Source organism: Typopeltis vanoorti, chromosome 22 (assembly GCF_054136105.1).
Source record: "Typopeltis vanoorti isolate ZY-2024b chromosome 22, IOZ_Tvanoo_1.0, whole genome shotgun sequence".
Taxonomy (NCBI): domain Eukaryota; kingdom Metazoa; phylum Arthropoda; class Arachnida; order Uropygi; family Thelyphonidae; genus Typopeltis; species Typopeltis vanoorti.
The window spans coordinates 68,886,792-68,904,745 of record NC_143570.1 but is presented as its reverse complement, the minus strand read 5'-3'; the positions used below and the strand labels follow the sequence as shown (position 1 = coordinate 68,904,745).

General features: G+C 31.8%; 1 long non-coding RNA gene across 1 annotated transcript in view; it reads left to right on the top strand.

The window, feature by feature from the left end:
• The window catches only part of LOC150094477 (uncharacterized), a 211,177-nt gene extending 194,240 nt beyond the window's left edge, over window positions 1-16,937 (top strand). Inside the window, exon 4 of the long non-coding RNA XR_016550270.1 lies at window positions 16,819-16,937. This is a non-coding gene — a long non-coding RNA (uncharacterized LOC150094477). The remainder of the gene's footprint in view (window positions 1-16,818) is intronic.
• The last annotated feature ends 1,017 nt before the right edge of the window (window positions 16,938-17,954 follow it).

Genomic DNA, 17,954 nt, shown 5'->3' with positions numbered 1-17,954 from the left:
AGCTGTAATCGAAAGATCTGATGAGAAAGCAAGGCGCTCTTTACCTTCAGTATAAAAGCTTTTTCATGTTTTTAAATTCAAATGCTTTCATCCGATGTGCCCATCTACTTGATTCAGCAGTATTTAGGAGGATTTCAAAAATACATAAAATAAAAAATAAGGTAACAGCCCATCTTATGTGAGAAAGCATGATCCTGGTGAGGGGTTAGTAAAAGAGAGTATTTGTTTCTATCTGGAAAAATTTGATTTGAAATTATTTGCAACTGTATTATTTTATAATCATCCAGAACACAGCAAAGGTTGCTTTGATCTAAAGTGAACGATTATGACAAAACAAAATCTGAAGGAGAAAGAAATTTATTAACCTTCAAATCCATTGTTAACTGTTTGTAAATAATAATATTCTTATTGTATGTATTTTGAAAGGATATATCTGCACTAAATTATATGCACGCAGGAAAATTACTAGGGTATACTGTTAGTTCTCAGTCTTATATGTGTTTCCATACTTAAAATATACACAGAGTGCATATGGGTATGTAACTTAAAATGAAGGTGGCACATAAGCAGAAATTATACGTTTACTGTTAAATAAGTATTTTTAAAATGGAATTCCAAGCTCATTCTAAATGATGTCCCAAATATCAAAACAAATATCTGCACCAAAGCTGGTACAAGTGAAAGCATCTTCTTGTTAGACTTTGTTTTGAGCTTTTCAATCTGCGTTGGAATTGCTTTTAATTAAAATTGTTTTTCTGTATTTTGATCAAATTAGTGATGCAGTCCGCTGACACTACCAAATGTTCTTTGTTATTATCCTCGTTTAGTTTTAAAATAAAAACTCGGATTTTTACAATATCATTGATAAAGGATCATTTCTTCTTCTTTTCTACTATCAAATTGCAAGACGCAACGGGAACATCCATCATTGCACAAGTGGGTTCAGTGCAGTATACAAGTATTTAATCCAATTGACTGAGATAAAAAGAAAATATATTTTCTTTCTTTTTATCATTAAACCATTAATTTGGAAAGTATTTCTCTAGGCAATATTTATATATTGCATAATTAATTAAGATCTTTAAAAATAAACTAAAGAAGAAGACTGTAAAATTTTTCGTGAAGGAATTACTTTTATTCCTCTTATCTGATATGGCACTGGTAGGGTTACTGCCCTATATATATATCCCCATACCATCTATCGTTACTAGAAAATTTTTATATTTTTCTCATGATCAAGATAGGATATACGTAGCATTATAAAATTTTTATTTAATGTTCATTGTTCTATACGAAATAACAGACAAGCTTCATCTTAAAGCTCAAATGTAAGGCACAAAATAATTTAAATATGTAACTTAAAATGAGTTAGTACATTAACAGAAATTATACTTTTTTTGTTAAATAAGTATTTTTAACAAACCATTCCAGTGAAATATTTTAAAAAACATATGTTTTTTCATTGTTCATTAGAAAAAGTGCTGAAACCACTTGACAAATAATTTGGACCAATGTTTTGAAATCTCGTTCCATCTATTGTGTTTTATTATATACCGAAGTTTTACTAATTCAGATGATTTTTCCAAATTGTTACACTTCGATAAACTGGAGTCTGAAGGTGTATAGAGCCATATTTGTTCGTCGGAGGAGGCCGGCCTGGTTGGCCAGGTGGTTAGTGTATCCGCTGTCTCACCACCAGGTGCAGGTTCGAATCCCCCTGCGGGCATAGATGTTTGTGTTTGTCTTATTTTGTGTACTGCTATAACCTTTGATATAACGTAGTATGATCTTTGCTGTCCTTGCGCCATTAAAACTATAAATCGTCTTCAGAGGAGGATTATTTTCATTGTTACTGAAATAACTGAGATAGTATTTGTTTATCAATTTGTATTCTGCAGCAGTTCTTTTACGATTCCTGGCATCCTAAACAGGATGGGGTGAAACGGAAAGTAAGGTGCACATTCTTTCGAATACCTTGCAGTAGCTTTTCCCGACTCTCTAACCTACTGTATGTTCAGTTCTAACAGATTGCTCGTTTGGTGCGTACCATTGTACACATTTAGCACATAATCATTTCATTCGAAGATTTTAGTGACAAAATTGGCACTGCAAAAGTGTAATTAATTATCAATGCAGAAAATATAATCTTAGATATAAGGATATGATAGTATGATGATGAGAACTCTGGAAAGCATTTTTGGAACCTGTTTGATAGACACTGCTCTCTTCTGTTAACATGCTGATTGACTTAAGTTAAAATAGACTGAATGTATTGGATTAATAAAGGAAAACGATTACTTCCATATCGTGGTTTTCTGGAAACTATCCTCTTAGGAAAGTGCCCGCAGTACTTATTTGCGGTTGGTGAACTTGTAGTCGATTAAAACACACATTCAACCCAGATACACAAATGAAATTTTTCATGAAAGAAAATGCATATTGTGGATTCATGTGCTGTCTTCGTTGTTTATGTGTGCATGTGTCTTTTCAAGTGCTTAAGATGATGATAACGAAGTGGTTCTCTCTATATATATATATTTAATTTTGTCTATTAAGTATTTCAGTTCCGTTTCCTACGCAGCTTTGTTTAAAACGGCAAACTGAATATTCGACGAAGAACGAAAATTCTATTTTTGTTTCATGGAGCAGAATCCGACATAAGACATCTTTCTTTGAAACAATTCAGAATATTCAGCTTCATATGTTTGTTTCAATTATGCCACTTCTTTATTCTCGGCCATTCATCTTCCTTTTGTCGTAGTTCAAGCTGTGGGCAACTTGCAACTGCCTAAACTATTTTAGCCGGTGAGCCATTATTCATTCTAATGATGCCACTGCCGTGGCGGTCTTCTACATGAAATGTCACTTTTCTTCTTACTCATTCATGTTGTTCTCTTTACTTAAACCTTCTCGATGCGGCTGGTGTAAGGTTTCTCCCGGAATATATTTAAGCCATGGGCTGAGAGTGCTGTTTACTTCCTACTCATGTTTTTGAGAAAATCTAAATGTCTTATTCATACACCAAGTACTCGGCGCAAAAGTTCAGCTAACATTTCTCATTCTTTGTAGAATTCCGCTTGTTTTGAATTTCCTTCATTTCCATAGTCGTTAGAGATGTCACTTTGCTTTGTTTAGCCCGCATTTTTTTTTATCAATTTTTATTTTCCTTACATTTTTATTCAATTCAGAAGAAATAACAATCGTCTGACTTTCGTATCCGAACTGTAGCACTATTTAATCCATATTTACGTTTCATATTTTTTGTAGTAAAAAATAGCATATGCTGATTACTAAGGTTTTATTATTATTATTCCTAATTGGAACTGGTCTTATCGCTATTTCATTCATTACAAGTAATAATAATATACTCTCGATGTAATATTTCACTGAGGTACGGATTGTATTTTTGGTAACAAAATACTTTTCTTCGTTTTTTTTTTTAGATAATTTTCAACAAAATTATTATTATACCATAACACTAGCAATGCATTCATCCCTGCATTTCCGTCATAGTAAAATCACCATAATTTGGTTAGTCTGGACATGCATTTATTCTTATGATGATAACTCTCGCTTTTCCCTCATAAGACGTGATTTACACCATTTTGCACAACTCATACATGTCCCATTGCTTTCTTAAAACTCACTTGGCATTTTTATTAACTGGATGATGTAATTAAAAGTTAGTTATTTCATGTAATTGAGATAATTTGATACGATTTGCAACGATACTACATAATGTGATGATCTCTGACTTTACTCTAACACTTTGCTGAAGATGGTGGATTTAGTAGACTAGGAAGCTTCTTTCTTTCGTGCACATCAACTTTCTATTTCCGCTTGTATTCGTGGAAGCAAAATCCGGGAAAAATATAAATCCACTTGATGTTAGCTAAATTTCATTTTTTACTCGTAAAAAATGAAACTTCGTAAAAACATTAGGTTTGAATGAATATTTAAATGATTAACTGAATATTTTTATGCTTTGATTTATTGTTATTATTATGATTACTTCATCATCCCTTATTATTACTTTTTGCATTAAAAACTTAAATACACCTAACCCCTTCCTGTAGAGATCACTTTAGTATTCTATAGGATGTAGTTTATACACAAATTTTATTCGGACTTCTGTGTAACATCGTTATTTTAAACAGATATTTTTATTTATTGATTTTAACTGTATATGTTTATTTAACATAATCTGAAACGTTATATGTTAAGTATAAATATAAAGAAATGTTCAGAATATTTCATCGTACTGCTACCATTTTCCTTTATATTTGCTTAGGCAATGAGAGCACGGCACTTTTCCGAATACTCAGAATCTGTCATTCCTACTTACTGCGTTTATGAAATAAATTTTTAACTCTGTATTAGTAGGAACTGTGGTTTCTAGGAAAATTCACCCAGTTCAGTAAGATTAATTACATTGTTACAAGTTCGGTATCGACTTTCTTATCGCATACAAAAGAGAAACCTTATAGCGTTGCGTAGAACGTATTAACGTTAATAGTGGCTGCGGTAGCAGGAATAAAGTCGACAAGACTTACTTTATCTTTCAGCATTATAGTATGATAACGATAGGTACTACAAAAACGACACAGTAGTGGTTTTCTCCCTCTAATTGTGCCCTAACCATAGTGAGTGCACAATTAGGGGGAGAAAAACTTCCCTGGAATTAATACTTTAACAATCCTGCTTGCTACTTCCCTCATCGTAAAAATTAAATTCACTCGTATTAATGAGCAAAACATTTTTGGTACTCATGTATACGTTTTGTTCAGTGTAGCCCAAAATTGTACATTGACCGACGTGTTATTTCTGTAGGTCTTGAATGTTTATCTCTTCTGGTACATTTAACAAACAAAATCCCATTTTCTTATTTTAGCGAAAATATGACACTTGTACCGTTGTACAGTATTTTTCAATGACATTCCAAAAATCATTTGCTGGCATCTCCACTTCCCTCGGAGGCTTAAGCAAATGATATTTTACACTAATTTAATAAGTCTCTTTGAATTTTGAGCAGCAGTGAATAGGTCAGAAATAATGAAATAAATAGTTCTTGATAAAGCACATTACTAATTCTGTTAATATTTTATCGTCCTCCATAAAACGAATAAAGTTCTTCACGGATGCAAATAATTGCTAATAAAGGTAGTATTAAATTGGTTATAAATCAGTAATAGGAGGTTCAGTCATCAGGGAGAATTTTTCTGTGAATATTGGAGGCATAAATTGCTTTTATGTACAAATTTAGCTTTTGCCCTTTAACGTAATGTGATTCTCAACGCTAATTACAAAACTTATGCCCATGAAAGACGATTTTTTTTTGTTTTTAACAATTCATAAAAGGGCTCTTATAAATCTTAATAAAAGATATCACACTTTGCAGCGATCTACCATGCAAGCATCTTTTATAAAGATTTCCTGCGCTAATATAATTGTCAGAAAAGCTTTGGAGGTTTAGCATTTTCACAATAGAGCGTGAATCAAGATGCGCAAAGCGCTGACAGTAGGAAATTGGAAAAGAAGCTTTTAATTAACCTTCCTTGTATTATTCGTAATTAGAATGGCGTCCATTACTATACTCCGTTCTATTGGACTCTGTTTCCATTTATTTAGATACCTTTCTCTACGATGACAGGAAATCTTTCTTTGGACAGCTTTGTTAATTGAGAAGAAACACAATAAAGGCTGTCTGTTATAATCAAGAAAGGTGAATTCAGCTAACAAAATTCTTATTCTTATTTTAAGAAAGCAAGATTTAAATGAATGGAATACATTTGGTACATATGAAATCATTTTTTCCCCGTTTTGTTTAATAAAGCGATTTGTTGTTAATTATCTTGAAATGAATGCAGTCCTTTTTATTCAACAAAAATGTAATGTAAAAATGTACAAATGGCTCATTCTTAGATTCATCTTTCTTAGGTTAGGCGAAAGCTAACTTCCTAATCTCTTTCAACGAGAAACCTTTTTTTTTTCCTTTTCTATTTCGAACAGCGAACAAACCGTACTGAAAAATCACACACAGTTGATAAGATATGATTTCTTCGCAGCTTTATCTCCATCATAGAAATCTAAAAAATACTATTTAACGTTGAATCTGTTGATGATACATACGATAAATCAGACATCCACAGTGCATTTTCTTGAAACTGAGGTCACAACCATACTTGCATTCTAAAATATTGTTTATAGATAATAAGCTTCATTTTAAACTCTGCATTTCTGATATCTAATACCGGAACTGATGAAGAGGTATTATTATCATTCTGAATTATAGGTTAGGATGCAAATGCTTTTGTATGGAAAATCTAAACTTCTAATAATATATAAATTTTAAATATAAATTTTCAAGATATTTCAAATTAATATAGATCCAACCAAACTGTATTCTGTAATTCTCTCTTACTTCTCTGTGAACCCAAATGTTGAAAGTTCTGTAATAATTTATATCTCGGATCTTCATCCTGAAGATGTTTCTCTTTTGATGATGTATGTCTTGCCATTAGGATGAAGCTCCACCCTATTTTTGCAGTAGATTTCAATTTATCTCAACCGTCACTATTCCAAGTGTTGAATCACCATTGGATTGGCAAAGGAAATCCTTATGCTTGGCCAGTTAGATCTCCCTATCGCCACTCTTTAAACGTCTACCTCTGGGTTAAAGAAAGGCAACAGTTTACAAACATTTCGCAACAATGTTTTCTCTGTTAGAGAATTTGGACTCGGCAGGTGGATTCGAAATCAGTAACGAGTACTAGATACAGAACAACTCAAGCATCTTACGAAGCATTAAATTATAAGGGAGATAGTTAAATCACTATTATAAATTCCAATGAGAAATACTTGTAGTGATTAAATATTCGATATGTGAGAGAAAGAAAGTAGATATTGAAAATATGGCAACTTATACAGAAACGTTCTTCCTTACTATTTTCTTATTTCTTAGAAAGTTGGGTAGATTTAGCATTATTAAAACATGCTCAAAACAACTTTAATATCTGAACTTCGAGGGCCATTTCCAAACTTTAAGCGCATGTACAGGTTTTCAATACAATCTCCATTCTACCATATTCACGTAACCATTTGGTTACGACTACTATTCGCACACAAACCTCTTTTGCTGATGTGTTTGATAAGTTGGGTCACTTCGGCAGGAATATCGTTTCTTTTCATATATTTTCATATTTCTTTAACTTTATGGAAGCAAAAATAACTAGCGACACTTATTTTCTTCATCCATTAAAACTCAGATCAGGTTTCTCTCATGGAAATAGCCAGCAAAGGTTGGCAGATTGGTAGAGCCTCTGCTACTAATGGCTCAAGCTGAAAGTTAAACAGGTTTGAGCGCGGTTAGTAGTTGGAAGGGTTTTTTCATTCGATGCTGTTGGCACACTCTCCTTCGATGAGCCTTTGGACTCCCTTGAGGTGTCACATAATAATAATAGTAATAATAATAACAATTAGAAGTATCTTGAAAGCAGAACGATTCTTGTTCGATAAGCGTCACGTAACATTCATTCAATCATTTCCTTGAAATGATGAATATATGTATATTATTTTGGATTTTTGTCTGTATGTCATTCCTGAGTAAAAATGTTTTCACTTTAATTCTTAAGCTTTCGTGGATCAATTATAAGATTTGCAGTCATGTTGACGCTTTTACAGAGAAAAATTATTTTAATGTTGTCATAACTTGCCTCGTCATGTTCAGTTAATAAATATTCAAGTCAGTTCACCGTTTCTAAAACTAACAGAAAGTTCATTTATTACGATTTCTCACGAACATAATTCCAACAAAAACAAACTCTAAATTAATCGAAATGTACAGTTTGATCAGCAACATTTGCTAAAGAGCATATGGCGCACACACACATTGAAATTTTTAAATGAGTGTTTGTATTCAGACCATATGTGTCAAGTTATCAAATTCGGGAGAGAAAGTTGGCGAATTTTAAGAAGTGTATATATATATATATGACTAAAATGTTTATTAAATACATGATTTAATTAAATTATTTATTTTAAATGTTTAAAAAAGCACAGTTTAATTAAAAAGCAAACTTTTGAAAATATTGTCTTTCGTGGAGTGCATTTAGTACTCTAATGATCGTCCAATGTAAAATATTAAGGAATTAATAAAATTAATTAATAAAGGAATCTTATTATTCAGATAATAGAAGTCCATTATTTTCACTTAGTGTTCATTCATCATCGTTGAACATCATTACTTGGGTAAACCCGGAACAAACCTCAAAAGTTCCAATTTCATTGGACTATTGTTATTATCGTGTTATAAATGTTTACAATTCATGAAAATACAGCAAACAAGTGACACAATTGTTACGGGTTATATATGCAAATCATAAATTGAAATACAACTGTAATCTTTCTCTTTGTATTCTGCAGACGGATTTCATTTTCCCTTTGCAGTATGGAAAAAGTCTGTGTTCTCTCAATTAGCTATCTAGCATTACTAAATAACATTTCACACAAACGTTAACAATGAAAGGGAATCAAGACCCGTATACAGTTTTAAGAAAACTGACACTGAAAAATAATAAATATCATCATACGACCGTGAATGTAAATGAATAGTTCAATTTACCAAATGTTACATTTTGTGAACAGTACTATTCCTACAAATATTATCAAAATATTTAAAAAGAAATAAAAGTAAAAATTTTATATGATCTCGCTGCACTATTTCGTAGTGTAGCGAGACCAAATATTTCGCTACATATTTCGCTTAACCAAATATTTTACCTTAATCGTTCAACCAAATGATGTCATTGAGCTAGATAATATTAGACAAAGAAAAGATAGTAATTTTTATTTTTCAGTATATGATTTATGGATGTTTGCACTTAGCAATTTATTTTCCTTAAAATTCAATTTTTATTTATTTAATGGAAAGAGGAATTATCCTTCATAATCATTCATTAAGATTCGTATAAAGAAACTGAATTAAGCAGTTCAGAGAAAATAACATATTTTACTTAAACTAAATTTTTCGTAAATTACTAAATTTGTTTAATTATTATAATCCTACCCAACAAAGGTTTGACGGCTATAGAACATTAGATAGGCCATGTGTTATATATCGGGGAAACACGATGTATAGAACATGTACTTCTTCATGCCACTTACATTCTCCCTCTAAGCAAGTATTGGCATAATACGGAGAGAGAGAGAGAGATGAACATCAACTACCACGAAAAACAACAGTTTACTGTTTGTAAATCAATCACTCCAACAATGCCAAACCTCGGCAAGGAACTAGCATAACCTTAGCCATTTCCGCTCAATTTATCAAAAGTCAAAAGATGGAATAAATAATTGCATAATAGTTATAAAAATTTGAAACTGGGTTCTATGAGACATTTATTATTCTAAGTATCTTCGTATTGACAAATAAAAAAAATCTAGTGATATCCTTTATTCCCATAGGGAGTAAGTAGAGATATTTTAGCAGTAGCAAACTTTGGAGATTAGTGAGTAGCCACTAATCTTCAAATTAGTGAGTAGCCACAATCACCACTGATAGTTGCAAGAGATGGCTTACCAAGTGATATCAGTAACATTCTAAAATCAGTGATATCCAAGGATATCACTAATTTTAGAGGCACCAAGGGAGAGGGTAGTGCAAACAACTTCCACCATCCGTCACTTTTCTTGATATGAGTGCTAAAAACTTCGAGTTTCTAGGATAAATAAAAACAAGTTTCTGGGAGGAAAACTTATTTATTATATAACGATTAAGTGCTAGGGAGCAAATTCTATTTCCATATCGACTACAGGCACGTGTAAATAGTATTATTATGAATAAATCCCGTGAAACTGTCGATTATTTCAAAAGGATAGCCGACACTCGTTTATTTCTAGATATATGCTAACATTCTTCCTCCTAACTGATATTTAGCTTTATCATTTGTATCTACGCTCTGCTGAGGTTTGTTCCAAAGTCGACTTTTCCGAGAAACAGTATTTGAAACTGGAGTTTCTTCAGATAGGAAGCACTTTGCTTGAATTATAAAGCAGGTATCAACTAATTCTATAATCGGCTGAAAATGAGCAGAACGAAATTTCTAGTCGGTCACATAGAATTGTGATTAACTATAGTGGTAAGATGATATAAATTGGGTTTAATTGGTCGGAGATTTTGATACAGAATGTTCGCCTTATAAGATTATATAAACTGGATTTAATAAGGCGGAGATTTTTGGCTAATATTCTGTATCAAAATTTCCAACCTATTAAATCCAGTTTATATCATCTTATAATATACAGTAGTCGAAAAAAAAACATTCATCATGAACGATAGTGGTCTTTCTTCTGTAAATCTATACCTTCATTAATCTTAATAAATTATGATTTCGTTCTAAACCTAGTGGATTTATGTCATAGTTTTACATTAACTGGTAAAGATCTATTCTTCAAAACTCCGTTCACAAAAAGTAAATGTTAGACATAAAATGATGGCGATAATCTTCAATGTTAAATTATCAAAGCTGTCGTTTACTGAGTCATATAAATTTATTTTGTTATATTTATTCTTTAATAGCATCTGTTGATGCAACAAAACGAGGAGAGGATATCAAACTGTGATTATATCATTTACCAATAGTTCTCTCCAGAATTTACTGAAGAAATTTTGTAGCAGCATATTTCTGTTCACTGGTTCTGCTTTGTTCTTTATTCTTTTCTTAGAAATTGCTTCAAATTCTCCATTGCTCCTTACAAATTCTATCTCGTAAGAAACTTACAGACGTCTCTCAAAGCTATCGTCTTTCAAGTTCTTTTATTCATGAGTAACATGTTGTCCGTTGGCAGCTCCTAGGTGGTAGCAACTTTATGTTTTGCTCTAAGTACTGCCAACCTCTGATCCCGAATCGCCTTCCATTATTCTAGCGGTGTTGGGTGCCACTGATGTCATAATTTGGTGAATTCAGGAAGGTACTAAAGTAATTTCTTAGCACTAAAATAACTTTTTTTCATCAGTTCAATTGTATATGCAGTTAAAGTACTAAATGCGAGCACATTTAATTGAAGACAATTTAATACGTAATAAAAAGCATTTCCTCGCTAAACTCATGGTTGCAACTTTTATCTTAATAAAAATACTTTGTCAACGATGAAGAAGCGATAATCCAAGTTTATATAAAAATATATTTGAATTGCACAGTACTCTTTTAAATGCTGATTTTTGCTTGAAATCAATGGATCTTCATCATATGCATCTATTTAGAGTAAGTGAAAAAACATTTGTCCAGTCTGCTACATATACTCCAAATTGGTTTTGTTCATCTCTGAAGCAAGAATATCTAAAGTGGAATTATACACCCAATGGTCACTTTATTATTAATACCTCTCTATTTAGGAAAATGGGAAGTCTTTCTAATAAACTGGCCACTCACTGTGTGTTCCTATGATTTTACACTATTTGTGAAAAAGCCATACGTAATTGATTTTATGTAATCTTTGTTGATCAATTTGTTACTTTCTATATTACAAAAAAGTAATATACCCATAGTAAATAAAAAAAATCAGATAATCAAATACATGATGTTAATCATGTATTTGATTATCATCATGTATTTTAATCATGTACGATTAAACTGTTTCAAACAATTTTTTCTTTGCCACGTTTTAAAAATCACTTTTTATGAATGAATATTCTCTAGTGGGAAAAATCACGATTCATTAGCAGTCCTTTATCACATTCTGCGATAAATACTGCAAAAAAAAAATCGACCTAAATACTCGTTGTTTCTTCTAAGGGAATTAATTTATTCCATAGCGAAATCGAAAAATATATACTCGCTTTACTTGAGAAGATCTAAATTTGGATACATAGCTGGCTGATTAGCTACGCCTGTTTCCGCCTTTCCAACGAATAAGTTCGAATTCTACTGTGGAAAGGATGGATTAGGCGGTTATGATTTTCTTCTTACGGTAACCAACTTGGCTTGGAAGTCTGAATGCTTGAAAAAGAACCACCTCTCCTCCCTAGAGAAGAATTTTCTGTTCTGAGTATTATTATACTATAATTTTACAGTCTTCTTTGATAATTATTATATTAAAATTAAATCAGTAAAACGGGAGTAGATTCACGTCAAATGGTTCGTAATTTTTTTATCCCTTGCAAAACATACAAACCGATCGGTAAACATTGACGCAACAAACAATCTAATTTTCTTTACTGCGACAATAGTGGAATGTATGCAAATTCAATGACTAGCGATGCAGTGCAGAAACAACTGATATAAGAGTTCGGTGGTATCCTTTTATCTATTCTGCCGAAATCAAAGTATTAACATATCCATGAGGTCGCTATATCTTGAAATTAACTGTCATACAAACAGATATTGTGTTTCAGGTTTAATAATTGATTTTATTTTATGTTTTTTTATTTTATTATTTTTTATCAAATTGTATTCATGCCACCTTCCATATTCTTTCATAAATATCTTTCAGTTTTTTTTTTGCATTGTTATAATTAATATCCCATTTTGTTATTTCAAAATACTCTAAAGATATACAAAATTAAACTTACTTTACATAAAGGAGCATAGTATTACAAGCATTTAAACTTTTCAAATTTGCTAAATAAATAAAGAAAAAAGTAATCAACCGGCAACAAACCTTTAATAACGTTGGGATGCAACGTGTTTATCTATATTTATTATTTATTATATAACAAAGCCAAACCGAGCAGCACATTTCTTTTTCTTTATAATAAATTAAGACATCTGACACTTCCTACTTCAATTCTATGTTATATAATAAATCAAAAGTCACAGATTTTCCTGTCCCAAAAACCTTAAGTTTCTGTGCTGTTTCTACTTATTTCATTTATGGTTACATTTCTGGATGTGCTATTTACATCGGATGTAATTACAGGCAGTTCTTACATCACGATTTGTTTTTTAACTTGCGTCATGCATAAACAAAAAAAGTGTGATTTAATTGCATAACATCCACAATGGGACGTATTTTGGCATTTCATACAAGATGCGTAGCTATACAATACAGTACGTGTGTGCGCGCGTTTGTTTGTCCATGCAGACTTGAGCATCTTACTGAATATCACAAAACAGTTACCATGGTGGCATTTTGTATCAAGAGTGGTTGTGTTGCTCTTCGTTTTCGCTGCCTTGTCTTATTTCAAAATTAGCAACGTTATTGATACCATGCAAAATGCCAAATTGAAGTAATAGTTTAATACTTTAAACTATTAGATTATTGTTTTGTTTTGTTGTCCTTTATTTAATAGTACTGTGGTCAAATTCCATTGTTAAGAACCAACCTATTTTTTTTCAGCTCACTTTTCGAGCGAGCACTAGAAACAGCTTAACTCGTAAAGCCTGGAAGTGCCTGTATATAAAGTGTTTGAGTATGATACATTTAATAATAGACAAGCATTATTAATGTGTGTGTGTGTGTGTGTGTGTGTGTGTGTGTATATATATATATATATATATATATATATATATATATATATATATTGAGAACCTGACTTATACTAGTGCAGAAATAGTTGATAGTGTTCGGAGTATCCTTTTGCGAAATTAGCCGAAATCAACGCAATAACTCAATCGCGAGATCCAGCTGCAGCCAACAGAACTAATGACCTAGGACTAACGTATTATCCTTCTGTCCTATAAACATAAGCTGTTGCAGATCATAACACGGAATCACAAAATAGCACATGATGAATTTTACTGGGGTGAGCAATGCTTGTGAAGGTGAAATGTCTGTTCAAAATTCCGTGGAAAAAACATCAATATTCAAATAAAGAAAAATATAAAAAGAATACATTGTCCCTAACCACCTGCTGAGCAGAAAATTGCAAATTCAATAATTTCCGGAAAAAATAAATGAAATGATCTAAAATGAAAGTTTATCGAATTTCTCTGGGCGATCAGACTAATTGAGCTATCTTTCCTTATCATTTCTATAGTCGTTTAATTAGTTTTTCTTTGATGAATATTACTATACTTCAGAATAATATTTTAGGAAGAAATAATTTTAAATAGTAGGAACACGTGTACTCGCTGCCTATATAGATGGATTAAATATCAGGTTTGTGTCATGCATGACTCCACTTTTTAGCACTACTCTGCTATTCGGCATGATGAAAAGTAAAGTGCTTCTCTTGATATTGCATTAGATTAAGCGTTAAGATCCCAAAAGGTAACAGGATGATCATCATTTAGCTCTTTTAAATATCGATGATAAAATATAAAGTATATTTTTTTACCAACACTAAAAGAATAGAATTAATAAAGAATAGAATTTTGGGCTAGGTAAGTGAGTATGACACATTTACTGACATAGGACATACCGGCAGGCATACAGCTAACCACCTTATCCTCAAAGCCGCGGTTTCGAATCGTAATAGGCCATGCCTAATTGAAAGTAGGAAGGAGGAAATTTGTATGAAGAAGATTGGCCGAGCAGTCCGAAGTGTTTAAGGTTATAAATTATTTCTTCAATAACTGGCATTGCATTAAATGTAACAATTCCGGTCCATTATGTTGATGCCATAACAGAACTAACTTTATTTTATAGAAAAATTTTAAGGATATAACGTCATGCAATTAATATCACACTCCTTTTCTAATATCACTGGAGTTCGATATGAATGATATGAAAAATGTCTTCAGACGTTTTTCAAGACTATACTTGAGACAAATCAAAAAACAGACTCATTGGCACATGTCTTTGAAATAAAGCATGCCTAGATGTGGAATCATAAATCATGCAATTTTAATCTGCTAGGAAGTGCAAACACATTTTCAAAGTGGCTGATTTTGTGGGAAATACTCACGGAATTTTATATCGCAATGGTAATATCATGTTTATATATATTACGTCTGTATCATCGAAATATACTTTACTACAGAGGCTCTTGTGTCAGATCATTTGAGTTTACTTTAAAACGAATATTTACTTAATGCATTATCTTTGTAATGGACATGCTATCTTCCAAAAGAGAACCCTACGTTTATTTGGCAAATATAAATATATCTGCATAATACCAAGTAGAAGAAAAGGACTTAAATAATGATCCAAATGTATGCAACAAAAATTGAGAAGTCTGCGTTTGCAAATAACGATTTCCTTTAAACCAGTTTTCAGATCTTAAAACAATTAGCTCCATGCGTGGAGCTAATTGTTTTAACACATTTGCAATTTTATAACAATGTTTGTAATGTATCTGATTATAACAGTTATAAACTGAGTAAAATAAATTTATGAACGAAAGTCGCCTTTGCTGTATTTTTCAAGTAGCATGAATCAAATTTGTTACCGTTCACGAAATACTTTCTTTTAATAAGAATTTCTAAATCCAATCAAATATTAAAATGAATTGCAGCTTATAATTATATATGTTGCACGACACCCATGATTAATCAGATTACCATTACAATGAAGAGAGATCCTCTCTACCTGTTCACTAGTAGTTCATTCCATTATGGATTTCGAATATTCCAGTGCATGCCATTGAATTATTCAGTGTGCTTTTGTTCTTAGCTATTCAAAACTCTCATCACATATGCAGGTCAAAACGCAGTAGTAAGCTTAATTCCTAAGAAGACCTTTCTGCTTTTACGGTTAGGAAAATGAGTTTTCTATTGTCACAATAAATGGCGAATATTCATTAGTAGCGGTGTCATTTATGAGGGTTTAACAAGCATTGATAGAATGGTTTTGACATATGATAAATAATAATAAATATGTTTTAGAGAGTTTTATTTAGGAGAGATAAAGTATTGAAATTAAGTGAACAATTTCATGGTAACTATTATTATAGCAAACTAAAAAACAATAAATATCCCACTCAGTTCTGCACAGTGTGTCTGGCAAATATTTTTGCATTGTACTTTTTGAATGGTAAAATCATTCCTCATGGTAGGAAATGAAGTCGCGTCTACTTTAGTCTCATCATCTATTTTACTATCAGTGTGCTATATTCTGGCTTAAAGTCTAAATGTAGACCCAAGAAGAGTATTGGAAACAGCTCCGGATCTGTGTATTTCGCTTCCTTCATACGGCAACAATTCTACTTTGAGATATAATCTACTAAGAAGCAGTTCTTTGGGTCTTGTGATCGAGTGAGGATTGTGTTATTTCTAGCGTCCTTAGAACTTCTGGAAAAGTAATAACTGTTTGATGAGACATCAGTGTTGCTACATTCACTGAATGATGAGCTGCAGGTATTAGTGTTTGCAACGGATAAATCTCCCTTACTGTTTCCACGTGCATTGTTGGAAAACCAGGTCATGATCGATCCATGGGAAATTCTGTGCCTCCAGATTTCTTTACGAGGAGAACTGCAAAATAAAGCAGCGATATATGCATCTGCAAATATATAATTCGTCTAATCACTAAACGAAATAACCACGTCAGTTTTTGATGTAGCTTATCAAGCGCTCCATTTTTTCATATTCGTTCTCTTATTGAAATTTAATCATCTAGTAAAATTATTACCTATGTTTAAGGTTTCCTCCCGCAGTCATGTGATTTTACATTAGTGCTTATATAATGTAAAATAATATGAAGAATTTTTTTTTCTAAGTGAGTAGGAGATATATTGATTTGCTATTCACGACTTAATCCGTATTTCGTTTTTAAATTGTTTAAAGTGAATAAAATATGTTTATTTATCAATGAAACGTAAATATAATCTCACTGACCTCAGTTTATACTGACTTTATTCTTTGATTTCTATGACTTATTTAGCGGTATGGTATTTTGTCTAACTTTAGAAATAATGATTTTTTTCCTTTTAATTTCAAGGTACCAAAAACAAAAATAAATAAATAAATAATATAAAGAATGATTTACTAGTTTCGGTTCCCCCTCCCACATCCATGGAGCTCTTTCACATAGGACAGTATTTGTATTGCAGATGATTCAACAGGTAGGAGAAACCTAAACCTTTGATAAATAATGGAACTTTTTATAGTTTTACTACGACTAAATGAAATCTGTGTCTATCTTGTTTTGTCTTATGACTTGTGGACTAAACACAAGTTCTTAGTTTTTAGTACATATTATTATTAAATCATATTAACACGCTAGAATTGTGTCTTTAAGGTTTGTTCAGTATTGTAGCATGTGATTTTAGATCATGGTATTATATATTTAATAGGCAAAGCGGTATGATAAGCAAATGATTAAACACATTTTAACAAATTTTCTGCAAAAAAAATTCATTTAAATTTATCGGTTAATTTAGCCAGAATATCTTAATCTTTGTTTATGCATTGTTCTAAAATGCACTTAAAAACAATCGACCACGAAAAATCGTTCGTATGGACAAAAAATGCTGAACTACCAATAGTGAAAAACAAATAATGCAACCTGAAAAAAATAAAAACGTGCATGTAGATACGATATTCGTGGTCTAAGAAAGAAATAAAGAGACTCATGCATACTTCACTTTTGAGTTTACTTTTTATTGTCTGGTTATTCTACTGATATTTTCCTTTGGTTTATAAATTTAGTTTCACGCTGATAGCGAAATACCAGTAAATGCCGGATTTAAGGCAGATAATCTATCATGAACTTCGTTATCCGTATTACATATTTAATGTACCAACTGATTTCCAAACTTTTCAGAGCTCTCTGTATCCAATCGCTTGCGATTGAGCTATGGAGGTAAGTTTGACCTTGGTTTTCGAATCCTGTCTGGAACCTTTTTTTGAGAACTTTTAAAATGAATACGAGTTTCTGGTCTCTACGGCGGAATTTATCATTCCAGAATCTGGATACGTTCATTCGACATCACAAGCAAATCGACCAGAACACATTGCATTAATAGATGTAATGCACTGGCATCAAAACAATTAACCCAGCAATTTTTTTTTTTTTGTCTTGTCTGTTTCCATACCTTCTATGGAAACAGACAAGTTTCCATAGAAGACAAGGAT